Raw genomic sequence first — 13,214 nt, forward strand, 5'->3', positions numbered from 1 at the left:
AAGGCGTGAAAATCAACAGTGTGTTTAACAAATAGAGCACCTTCATTAAAGGTAATATTGAACATGCTATTAGCATTAGTGGGGAAGAAAGTCAGTGATGCAGCCAGATTGTACTCCCTATGATGGCAAGTCCCCTGATACAACTTTTTCTGAAGTAACTACTTGGACAATGGATTCTCCACATTTCCACATCAATTTGAGTTTGTTTGTTTTTTAAGCCTTCATGAAAATTCATCAATATTTTATGGGGCATGTATCCTAATATACTCATGTGTATGAACTTTTTTTGTAACACAATTTCCCCTAATTCATTTTTGTATGTTATTTTCAGTAGCATATGCATTGATATGCATACTGTACCCTAGTACTGTATATACCTTTTTGTACACATTAATTGGCTGGAGAACTGCATTGCAAAATTCAGAGATTTTGAAGAATGACTACTTTTCAGTTCAGAAACTGCATATTAGGCAGAATCATCTTTAAATGTGAACTGGGTTGAATTTCTCTTCCTTGGAACAAACAGGGACAAGTGGCTTTTTCTATTTTATGCATCTCCCCAAATTGAAAATAACAATAGCTATACAGTGGTACCTTGGGTTAAGAACTTAATTCATTCTGGAGGTCCGTTCTTAACCTGAAACTGTTCTTAACCTGAAGCACCATTTTAGCAAATGGGGCCTCCTGCTGCCACCACGCCACCAGAGCACGATTTCTGTTCTCATCCTGAAGCAAAGTTCTTAACCCGAGGTACTATTTCTGTGTTAGCGGGGTCTGTAACCTGAAGCGCCTGTGACCCTAGGTACCACTGTAGTCTACTATGAAATACAGATTAAACCAGATAATTTAGCTTCAACAAGAGCACATAAGCAGCATTCTGCTTGATCAGGCCCATCTGGTCCAACAGCAGCCAACCAGATGAATGCCTGTGCAAAACCCAGAAGTGGGAGCTGAGCATAACAGCCCTCTCCCCACTCTCCAATACCAGCAACTGGTATTGAGAGGTATTTTGTAAGGTGCTTTATCTTTCAGGGAGAAGCGAGAGGTAGAAGAGAAGAACACCCAGTAATAAAACCAATACATCTGGCTGACCAGAATAATAATGGGATTCCACAGGACGCCTCTATCTCCTCAATCACTTTTAATCACTTTAAAGTAATCTGCCTTTTCTTATTTCCCATATTTTCCCCATATTTTTCTACATGGTTCAATGAGGAGTTAAGCAGGTGCTATGTATTAATGATGCACCACCTTTTATGTGGAATAGAGATCTGAATCTTGCTTTCACACATCCATGCCCAGCACTCCACTGAGTTTCCACGCAGAGCTACTCAAAGAGGACCACTTAGTATTGTGGACAGTACCTTCAGAGTAGAGGGTTCATGAATTGCATTCCTACTGCTACTTTTACAACTGGGATACTCAGAAGTAAGTCCAAGGAGGTTTACTTTCTAGTAATCATGCTTAAGGAGCACAGCTAATACTTCATTTTACGGCTGGCAAACAAAATGGTGGATAGGCTGGCCAGCTGAAAAGTGGGAGGGAGCTTTCGTTGGGCAAGCAACACCTGATGAAATTCCTTCTTCTACACAACTATTCAACATGTGGGAGCTCCTGCCTTCCTCCGAGTTTTCAAAATGTGCAAATTTCAGAGTTGTAAAGTTTCCCACTGTACTTTCAGAAAGCTATGCATAATTAATAATATACTGCCAGAAAAGTGATTGCGGAGGAAAATGTAGGGTGCAATTTACGGATGAATAACTATTACACAGCAAATTCTTCAGGACTAGCACCGGCTTCTAATGAATGTGAAATGCCTAGAAAAATTGTCCTTAATAAACAGATGTAAGTGGCAATCCAATGCAAAATCGAGGGATGCCATAGCAATCTGCCAGGTTCAATTTCCAGTGAGGGTATTGTTTTTTTCCACTGGGAGAAGACAATTATCCTGAACCTCCCTTATGTCCAATTCCATCCCATTTACTTTCCATCAAGGGGGGGGGGGGATCTTTACCTTACACTGGCTTGGTTGGTACAAAGGAAAAAGGGGGCTGAATAAATATATAGGCTTCAAGACAGATTTTCCTTTCTGAAATATAAAAGTAGTCTGGGAGAAAGTCCATGATGGTTCCATTATGTTTCTCCACAGAAATGTAATCATCCCTAACAAAGACTTTATACCAGACTACAGCAATACATAGTCTTTAGGGGTTTGGGGGTGGTTGTTTTTTTGGTGAATGTGTGTATGGGAAACTATTTCAGTGCAGATTTTTTAAAAAGTCTTACTTTAGCACCACCTGTGACTGAGATCAGAAAATTAGCTATTGAAAGAGAAAATGTGGGCTTTAATGGTATTTGTTGTGCATTCAGCAATGATATTAGCTTCAACATTATGTTCCTGGTATGACATGATTATCCAATTGTTTTAAAAGCATCTTTCAAATTCAGTTTCTAAAAGCCAAGCATTTTATGGGTCAGAAGCAGACCTCTTTTTAAAAACAAACCACTTTGCTGAACCAAGGATTGATTAGGTTCACAAATTAGGCTGTGCAGCAGAGGAAGCTGCACAATTCATCTTTAAAAACCAACATCCTATTTAAATGCATTTCCATCTCTGGCCCCGACACAGCTCGTATTTCTCTTTGTAGCCCTTGTTATGGACAGACCAGAGAAGAGAAAAACTAATAAATCCTAAGCCTGTTTATTCAGAAGTTTAACTGGGTTCAATGGAGTCCTTACACCTAAGTGTGCATAAGCTAGAATTGCAACCTACATCTTGCTCCTGATTCCTTTCCAACATTTGGTGAGCATTACCATTGATCTGTGGTAGGTCCTACGTGCGCAGAGCCTAGGCTTCTACATAGAACCAGGCAGTGCTTTTTCTTGGGGGACGCAGTGGATCGCATACCCTTAAACATTTTGTGAATGTAAGTTTGGCCTCATTGAGCTGCAGTATTTCAATACGAGTAGGAAAATGAGCATACCCCTAAAAATCATTTTTTTAAAAGAAAAAAAGCACTGGAACCAGGACTTGTGTTCAGCACAGAGGGGCAAATGTCAACAGCAGAGGACTCTTGCACTTTATGAATGCTGTGCTGAAACTTGCCCTCCAGTTTCTTGGAAGTTGCATTTACCTGCAAAAGAAGCTTCCATTTTCCTACTTTGTTCACAAAGCCCTTTGGAATTTCAATGAGTTCAGGGTTGAGATGGCCTTATTGTTATGAGATAGATGGCCAAAAGCTGGTACACATTGATTTCTTTGCAGTAAACACTGTCCCTGGCAGCCACGTTCTTAATTAGGCTCTCTGACCTCTAGAATATAAAAACAGCCCCCCCCCCCATTTTCACTTGTTTATAAGTCTGAGAAATTTTCTGTCATTGACCACCACAGGAGATGCAGAAACAATCTGCTGTCTCTACACCACAGCCAGTTACAAATCACTTTGCAGAGCAATTCCTGCCCCCATCATTTGGGGGGGGGGGGGCTGCTTTAAAAAGCAAAGTAACAATGCTGGCATATAAAGCTAGGAAAGGGTTAAGCAGAATGTTATCAGCTGCACCTGGCAATCAGAAGAGTCCCTCATGGCCTGTTAAGAAACTTCAGAGCATAGGCTGCAGTTCTCAATATCTGTTTACCAATCAGGTACTGTATATGTATTTTCACGTGGGCCAATCACATGCATGCATTTGCAATACCTTGCTCTTCTGAATCGGTATCCATCAATCAGTTTGTTCCCTCGCTTTTAGAGCAAACAGGCTACCAAACCAGCAACGGTGAGTCTATTTATTTTCTCATATATATTGAAATATACTCAGAATTCAACTCAGTACATGACATATATATTATATGTAGGTTTTATTTTCTACAGCGGAGTGGAGAAGGAAAGAGACTGAAAGGTTAGGAAAGCCTGAGGCAAGGATATTCCCTTTGTTCTCCATGCATGCAACCTTAGAAGAAGATGCGAAAAGTAAGCAACCAAGTATTATTTGTAAAAGGCGCTGGGAATGGTTCTGTTAGTTTTCTGCAGAAAGAGTATGTCTCTTTGTGTGTAAGTAACTGGAGTATGGTCAGTCTTTCCAGCATGGAGCTGTGTAATCAATAGTAATGTTTCTCAGAATGTAGGCCAAGCCCCTTTCAGGTAGGCCACAGTGCCTGCCCCAACCCTTACCTGCGCCTCAGATTTTTGATGCTCCACTGTCAACACCACAAGTCTTAGCTGAGCAAAGGTGGCCAGGAAACGGAGAAGTTTCAGTAGGGATGTTGGAAAGAAAGGTTTCACTCCTTTGAAGCAAAAGGGCCACAGGAAAGGTTGAAGGAAAGTAAAAATCGAGCTATAAATTTAATGAACTATTTTGTTGTTTAAACTCGGAATAGAAAATAAAAATAAGAGAAATAATGTGTTGTAGGAGGAAGTGAATGTGAATGTTGCAAGGTGACTGTGAAAAGAGAACTGGAGAAGAATGCTTTGTGATACATGCAGGATTGGGAAGAGAACAAGGGAAAGCAAATTTTAGAGTTAGTGGATCAGCTGTGTAAAAGGGAGAGGCTGACTTTTATTGCCTCCCCTGTAGTTGAACTATGGAGCAACTTGCCGGAAGGATAAGGCTTTGGCCGTCTGCAACAATGGATTGAATATCGGTAGAAAGCTATATTAGTAATCATCTGTTGATTATGTGGAATGCTTGTCTGCATCTGCCACCATTTTGTGACTTCTGGCCCTCAGTAATTTTCAGCTCTCTTAAATGGGCCCTGTGGGTAGAATGTTTGAGACCCATAACAAGAGTTTGTATGCATAGGGACTGCGTTTCTTTGGGTGTTGTGAGCTTTATACCTTTCTTCTTAGTTTCTCTGACATGTGAAAAACAACCACTACCACCAGCTAATGAAGGCTGCATTTCAGTGTTTTGAATTTAATCCCCTGCATATTTACTTTGAACAAAGCTCAGTGTGTTCAATAGCCCTCACTCCAAAAAGTGGTGAGGATTCGGCTACATTGGCAAAGAAAAAGCACTTTATATGCATTGAATAATAAGGGACGCGGGTGGCGCTGTGGGTAAAACCTCAGCGCCTAGGACTTGACGATCACATGGTCGGCGGTTCGAATCCCCGTGGTGGGGTGCGCTCCCGTCGTTTGGTCCCAGACCCTTCCAACCTAGCAGTTCAAAAGCACTCTCGGGTGCAAGTAGATAAATAGGGGCCGCTTACTAGCGGGAAGGTAAACGGCGTTTCCGTGTGCGGCTCTGGCTCGCCAGAGCAGCGATGACACGCTGGCCACGTGACCCGGAAGTGTCTTCGGACAGCGCTGGCCCCCGGCCTCTTTGAGTGAGATGGGCGCACAACCCTAGAGTCTGTCAAGACTGGCCCGTACGGGCAGGGGTACCTTTACCAGCGGGAAGGTAAACGGTGTTCCGTGTGCTGCGCTGGCTTGCCAGATGCAGCTTGTCACGCTGGCCACGTGACCCGGAAGTGTCTGCGGAGAGCGCTGGCTCCCGGCCTATAGAGTGAGATGAGCGCACAACCCTAGAGTCTGGCAAGACTGGCCCGTATGGGCAGGGGTACCTTTACCTTTACCTTTTTATGCATTGAATATGCATTATAACACTGTGACACCAGATGGCGTTGTGGAGTTCTGTTTTCGCCAATCCAATTTCTCATACAAAGTTTACAACTCGTTAAACTGAAACACTTCTTTGATGTGTCTACATCTAGCCTAAGCAAGGGTTTCTGCCTAGCCTACTTCAGAGTTGGAGCAAAGCTGGTAACTGATGTGATTAATGACCACTTTTATAACTTGGAGACAAGCAGTACAGTGGTACCTTGGGTTACAAACGCTTCTGGTTACAGACGCTTCAGGTTACAGACTCACTAACCCAGAAATAGTACCTTGGGTTAAGAACTTCAGGATGAGAACAGAAATCGCATGGCAGCAGTGGCAGCGGGAGGCCCTATAAGCTAAAGTGGTACCTCAGGTTAAGAACAGACCTCCGGAACGAATTACGTACTTAACCCAAGGTACCACTGTATATTTCAGTTGTAAGTGGCAGAAGTCTGCAATGGGGCAAAGATGTCCAGCCCTCGCAAGATGAAAGTATGCTCACTTTCTCCTGTTGTTCCTGCTTTTCTTACCTCTTCAGACTACCTCTTCAGACTACTACTGAAGAGGTAAGAAAGGAAGTCATTCAAAAACATGGCCAAGACCTAGATTTGGTTATGCCTTTACACTTAGAAAATGTAGTTGCTTATAACAGGGCAGGGCAGAAGAAAAGCAAGCTGTGAGTATGGGGTGGGCCCCCTTTTTATTTCTCTGGTGAGGCCCCTATGTGCAGTTGTGTAACAGATGGAACAGTTATAGCCTTTCTCAGTATAAAGATGTGATGGCAGGGATACTATTCTTCTTGGTTCCAACACTGTTGGCCTCCTATTGTGGGAGAAGAATGTAAATGCTGTAGTCTAGTTGCTTTGGATTTTAAACTGAATATATTACGATGCATTCACCACCACTTGCTTTACCTCTACATTTTCTGCTGCCAAATACAATATTAAAAAACAGGCAAAGCCTAACCTGCCCATACTTTCTTACTAGCCTGGGATACACAAACATTAGGTTGCTAACTGGCTCTTCCAAGCTGGATTGGGTCACTGATTTCCAAACTAAGACTGCCTACTTTGCTTGGATAGTCAGCCAGGAACCAACACAAGACATTGCTGCCACTAGCAGAGATGCTGTTTTGGAAACTTTTCAGTAATGGTTTACTATACTACCATCTTCTTTCTGCCAGCAAGCCCCATGATAAGTTCCACCTGGAAAAAGTTTCTTCTATTATTTATGAAAATGTATATACCCTGAAACTTCCACTCCTATGAGATGTGTAGGGCAACTAAAAAATTAGGTACAAAGGGATCAATCCATTAAAACAGTTTAAAACACCATTGATCACTACCAGCAGCAGAAACAAAAACAAAAAAGCCAGCCAGATCAACAAACTGGGGTAGTCATATTAGTGTTTCCAGATAATGTCTGTCTCCACAAAAATGGTCTGCTACTGAAAGGCCCCCCAAAATTGTGGTATGCAGGATCTCCCAGAGCAGAGCATCTGGACCACCACAGTTGTGTAGGTTTTGTTCCACACTCTCACTCTCCACAATCTGGGTAGCACTGATAGGAAGGCCTTATTCAAAATCCTTACCCTCCACACCCAGCAGGGTAGCAGACTGTGGAACAAACTACCCTGCAATTGCCATGGGGTGGAGTGGGGCAGATTCTTGCGGAAGCACATGGTATTTTTACACAGCTGCTGTGGCTAGGAAGCCTATGTGAAAAAGAGGACAGGACTCATGCACATTGAAGAGTTCTGTAGAGGAGGGAATTTCAGCAGATGGCAAGCTGCACCTGGTGAAATTTCCCTTTCTACTCAGCTATTAAATGCTCTTGAGTCCTGCCCTTCTTTTCACATAGCCACCCTAATCAAAGCCCAGTTGTCTGACCACATCTGGTCAAGAAGCATTCTTGTGATCTAAGAAAAATGGAGAAGCATGTATCTATCACTCCCCGAAGAAGCAGAACCATCACAGACACAGAAATAGGACAGACTTTGAAAAGCACTAATCATGTTCTTCAATCAATGCTTTAATTGCTCTTTATTTGTATTTGGCTTCTCCTGCCTAACAGGCAGCATTCGCTTCAGCCTAACAAAAGGGCTGTGCTCTAGGGAATGTCTGAAGCCATCATTCAAAAATCAGTGAAGAACATTGAGTTTTGGGATTAGAAGGGTCAGAGTGAAAAATGATTGATCCCTTGCAGCTCTCCTGGGAGTGTCCATGTTGCCGTAAACAAGATAAAAGAAAGTTTATCCCTGCAGAATCACATTTAAGGAAAAAATTGATTTCTGAACAAACTAGATTAACAGGAAAATCATTATCAGTAGCTTAGATAAGTTGCAAACACCATTAACTTGAATGGTTTTTTTAAAAGCTCACCTGAACTTTCACCACTTCCTGCCATACCCTTAATTAATCTTCTCTCCTGTAAGCATTGCTGGAAATTTAATTTGGAGAGGGATATGATGAAGCTTATGCAGCATTTGCACTCTACAAATTTTTTTCCTCTTGGACAGATTTTATGGCAAACCAGTTCTGCTTTGCTGACTGGTTCATTGTCATAATGAAAGTGATAGGATGGTGGGTGAGATAAGGGAGCTTCATTACCCTCTGCCAATCCCGGCTGCACTGTTACACCAATCTTACAGAGGTGGTAGAAAAGTGGCATGGCTTTACTGAATACCTGTGCATTAGAATTTAAGTAAAAGATCCTGGATAGTCAATTTGTGCCTTGCAAATGTTGTTGGACTCTCATTAGCCCCAATCAACCAGCATGGCCAGTAGGAACACAGGAAGCCACCTTAGACTGAATCAGACCTTTTGTCTCTCCAGCTTCCCTTCACACACCCCTGACCAGCCTGCCTGCATTGCTTCTGACTATATTATCTATATTTTAATCTGGTGACTGTCGTTTTGGCCTCTTGTTTCAGTGCCGCTTTCCCTTGCTAAAAGGGCCCTCCCCCCACCTCCATCTCCCTCAATTTATTTCTCTCATCCAGGGATATTTTATCCTAAAAGCATTAACAAGGCTTTCATTTTCTGTGGCACTGTACTGTATCCCTCCTCATTTCTCCGTAGAAACTGCCTTCAAATTCACCAAAGGTACCTTGCTTTGCAACAACGTTACATGTCTATTTGGAACAGTTATCCATGCTGAGTTCAGTGGGACTTACTCCCTGGAAAAGGTGTCCAGGGCTACAGCCTACATCTCATTGCATGAGATTATTTATATTTTCCCATAGATGGCTAAACTACTGCCAGCTACTCGAACATGCCCTGAATGTTAGTGAAGAATCTGTCTTAAACAGCTGTGCAGGTGCACCTGAAATTTACAAGCGTCTCATCATTTTGATACATAACCATAACTAGATTTTATGGGGTGTGACTTGCTACACTAGCTTTCGTGTATTTAACAGTCATCATCTGCAGCTGCAGGAAGTTATGGGCATCCAAGTACGAGTTTATGGCCAATTACTTTTATCGGAAGGGACCTCCCCCTCCAACAAACTTTCTGTGTTTCCTTTATGTGGCCAGATGCAACTATATTGATAATTCATTGCTTGTTGACCAGGCAGGTTGCAAATCTAACCCAGCGAAGAAGGACAGAAGTTTGCAACTGGGAAAAGGTTAGAAAATAATGAGAACCGCAACTAGACATTTTCTCCAGTTCACTTTGCTGCGAGACTGGTTTGTGTAGTCGTCACTGTTGATAAGTTTGTAGCTTATGCAGCAATCCTAACCCCACTTACCTGGAAGTAAGCACCACTGAATAAACTGGTACATACTTTGAATAGACATGGGTTGCAGCCTTAATTAATGTTTAAAAATAGGACAGAAAGAACATTATCATCAGATTCACATACATGAACGGGAAAGTATCAGAGCAGTAGTATTATGAGTGACTAGTATGACTGAAACCAGTGTGATGTAATGTTTAGAATGTTAGACTTAGATCAGAGACCCAAGCTCAAGTCTTGGCTCACTAGGTGACTAGGCTGGTCACCATCTCTCAGTGTAACCTCCTTTACAGTGTTGTTGTGAGGCTCATGTAGAGAGGAAGGAAATAATGTACACTGCACTGAGCACCCTGGACTAAGTGCTTACTAATGAAGTGCATTTTTTATGGTGCATTTATTATGCAACTGTCTTGAATGGTCTTTTATAGGGAGATACTGTGAGCGACAATATATTGATGTCTTTCTGTTTTTTTCTGTTTTGTCATTATTGTGAACCACTTTGAGTATATAGAAAAGATGTATTAAAGCTGCTAAACGCCTATATCCACACCCACCCACAGTAATGTGCTAAACAAAACATTTACTGTATTCCATAGGAGTAAATTGAGGACAGTCTGCTAAATCTTGCAGCCACTTAAAAGGCATGAAGATGATGCTATGGGCAAGTTCTGGGAGGAATTACTCTTATACAGAGCTTACATATTCATAACTTACGATGGAGAATTGAAATATCTGGCACACGTTTCCACACAAACCTGTGACAATAGCCCAGATGTTATGCAGTAGCAGACTCTTCCTATTACGAAGTCCAGGTACCAGAGCTTTTGGTAAAAGTTAATGAGAGCTTATGGACCCTATTCATGGAAGAAGCACATACTTTCCGGTTTAGGCTTAAATTTTGGTTCAGGAATATGGTGCTGGTTTGCAGCATTTATGTAACATTTTCAACAATTGAATATATTTGACTTCCCTTTTCCCCCCAAAAGGATGGTTGCCGCCATCACCAACTGTGCTAGACAAAGTCCACACAAAGGCTTTCCCCAACAATCTGTTTATTATACCTAACAAACACTACACCTCCAATTGGCATTACATGAGTGGTATGCCAAAGTCACTGTTAAGAGAAACTGTGTATGTAAAAGCCTTTGGACTCCAGTCAGTGTGGGTTCAACCAAACAGGCAGAAAAGGGAGAGAGGGTGTAGAACATTAGAATTTAAGGGAAATAACTTTTACTAGATGCAATAGCCCATTCCCAAATCTTGCTTTTGGAAGAATAATAAAATATCTAATTAAAGATAGCTTATTTGGCATGATAACAACATCAGAAAAGCAAAATGTATGCTCCGGCTCACACAAAGAAAAGCAAGGACAAATATAAAATGACCTAGAGCTTTTTGAAATTGCACTGTAGTGTGGAAATACTAAAACAGGCATCTGTAAAACTGGATTAAATAGCATGGAAGATGCTTTCTTTGGTATCTGTTACATGCACTGACATGACTTCTTAATAATAATAACAACTATTTTCCAGGTCCAAATACAGGGCACCACAATACAACAAATCTCTGATTTGATAGTGAAAATGATCCTAAAAAGTATTATGTCCTGAAAATGAGCCAATAGGACCTTACAACTGTCAAGGTGAAAATATTGCAGAATTACTCCCTGCTGCTGAAATAGATGAGATAGTATTGTTAAGACAAATGGAAAAATGCTACTGCCATGAAGGAAATTATTCCTCCTAATGCATACCTGGACCCTTTATTTTTTAGCGAATCTCTCACCAGAACCTATAAAGCAAATTAGGTTTTATACGCCTCTGACAGCTTTGCTTTTTAACATAAGATATTTGTTCCTTGGTGATTTATTTTTACATTTTTCAAGGTTACAAAGGGCAGAACTATATGATTTTGGATGTTCGTGGACACACTTTAAGTCTGAATATTCTGTACACATGTAAACAAGGTGTGCCTGTCTGTGAGAGTAAGACTTCTTTTAGAGTTGGGCACGAAGGAACAATCAGAAATAGATTAGGACAAGTGTCCTTCATGTTGATTGACCTTTTCAGTTTCTTCTGTCCCGCTCCCTCTCTCCAGCTGGCCTCTTTGCTTTACTCCTAAAGTATAATGAAATGTTTGCTTTCCCCATACAATAGTTCCCAGCCTTGCTTCACAATTCAAGAAACAATACCTCTTTCCCACATGCTCTGCATAAATACACAAGGCCAGAAAATATGTAGGGGACCAAGCACATGTGCACTGACCCCACCCTCATGCCCCCCCCCATGCACTGCCTCTGCCACTCCCCAATCTCAAACGTTTAGTGCAACATGACCAACCTTGGCCCTCCAGCTGTTTTGGGACTACAATTCCCATCATCCCTGACCTGTTAGCTAGGGATGATGGGAGTTGTAGTCCCAAAACGGCTGGAGGGCCACGTTAGGCCATGCCTGGTCTAAAGGGAGCTACTTGGTTGATTTGGCTAAATGCTTTTAAATGCCTCGCCATGATTGGTTAGTTTGCATTATCAGAGTTCCTGGTCTCAATGTGTCTTCTAAGTGTGTTCTAGGATGTCCTCCTCCTTGGACCTTCCCACTTAGCATGGGAAGGGTGGCGGTATACACTTGGGCCATTGGAGACAAGGATGTCATGTTTCAGGGTGAATATCTGAAGAGGATACCTACACCATAGATATGTGTGCGTGGGATGTGAAAGGGCCTTGTGTATTTGACTTCCTGTGTGTGTCACACACATAGATATGAAGGAGTTGCTTTAGATGCATATATAATGTGGGAAAACATTACGTTTTGATAGATTTATGGTGAAGGCTAGAGAACATAATCTCCTACAGCTTATTAATTGTGCCTAATGCATTCCTCCTTTTGAAGAAATACTTGATCATTATCAAAAGCAATTTCCAGTGGTTTCCTTGCCTACCCATACAGGTGCAAAGTGACACAAATGCTCCAGGTCTGGTTTTCTGCTCTGCAGAAATTGCCAGCCCTGTGTGGTGGTGCACTTATTAGCCTGTCATTTCTGCTGAGGTTGATGCTGTGCGATACTGGCTGATTGTTGAAGTTGCCTATTAATATGCTTGCTGCAGGTTGCTAATGCAATTTAATCTCTATTATAATATTAAACTAATAAAAATGTCATTTAAATACCTTTATAAACTCTCATTTTTAATTTCCTGGAGTCAGAGCTTAAGTTAACAGCTTAACTTTCTAATTCTGGTTTCTGGGTCACTATGGTTTCCCCATTACCAGCACTGAAGAAACAAATTTTAGAGAATGAGCAAATTCCATTATAGTTAATGGGAGGTCTTGCAAATCCATGTTGAATCAATATATGCAACTACAGGCAATTCCTGATTTGTGTGGGGCTTGCATTCCAGGTCGTTGTGCATTTGTGTGAAACAGTGTGCAATTGAAATACCCCATTCTGCCCCCACCCTGCCCCTGTTCTGCCCTTTTAGTGATGACCTTTTTATAACATTTCCGGGTCATTTCCAGGTTTGACACTGTGTATGTGTGCCCAATTGCACACATATTGTTTGTGCCTAAAACAGGGGATGCCTTGAACCTCATTGGTCAAGCAAATGTCTCAGGGGATGCCTCATCAGTTTCACTAAGGAAGACAGGTCTCTGCATTATACCAATTAAATCATTGGTTCATATAGCTCAAGTATTTTTGACACTGAATCCCAGTGACTCTCTCTAGAGTTTCAGACAGGAGCTTCTTCCAGTCCCAAAGTTCTTGGAGATGCCAGGGGTTGAACATCTTTTGCATGCAAAGCATGCATTTTAGCTACTCGGTTATAGCTAGTGCATGGAAAGTTCATTTTAAAAAGCAATTAGTACAAGTTACACCCTCCATAA

The 13,214-nt window shown here is 41.7% G+C and overlaps 1 long non-coding RNA gene across 1 annotated transcript in view; it reads left to right on the forward strand.

The window, feature by feature from the left end:
- The first annotated feature begins 3,532 nt into the window (after window positions 1-3,532).
- The window catches only part of LOC310675041, a 66,271-nt gene continuing 56,589 nt past the window's right edge, over window positions 3,533-13,214 (forward strand). Inside the window, exon 1 of the long non-coding RNA XR_014509877.1 lies at window positions 3,533-3,774. This is a non-coding gene — a long non-coding RNA (uncharacterized lncRNA). The remainder of the gene's footprint in view (window positions 3,775-13,214) is intronic.

Source organism: Podarcis tiliguerta, assembly GCF_965153285.1.
Source record: "Podarcis tiliguerta genome assembly, chromosome: 3".
Classification (NCBI taxonomy): Eukaryota; Metazoa; Chordata; class Lepidosauria; order Squamata; family Lacertidae; genus Podarcis; species Podarcis tiliguerta.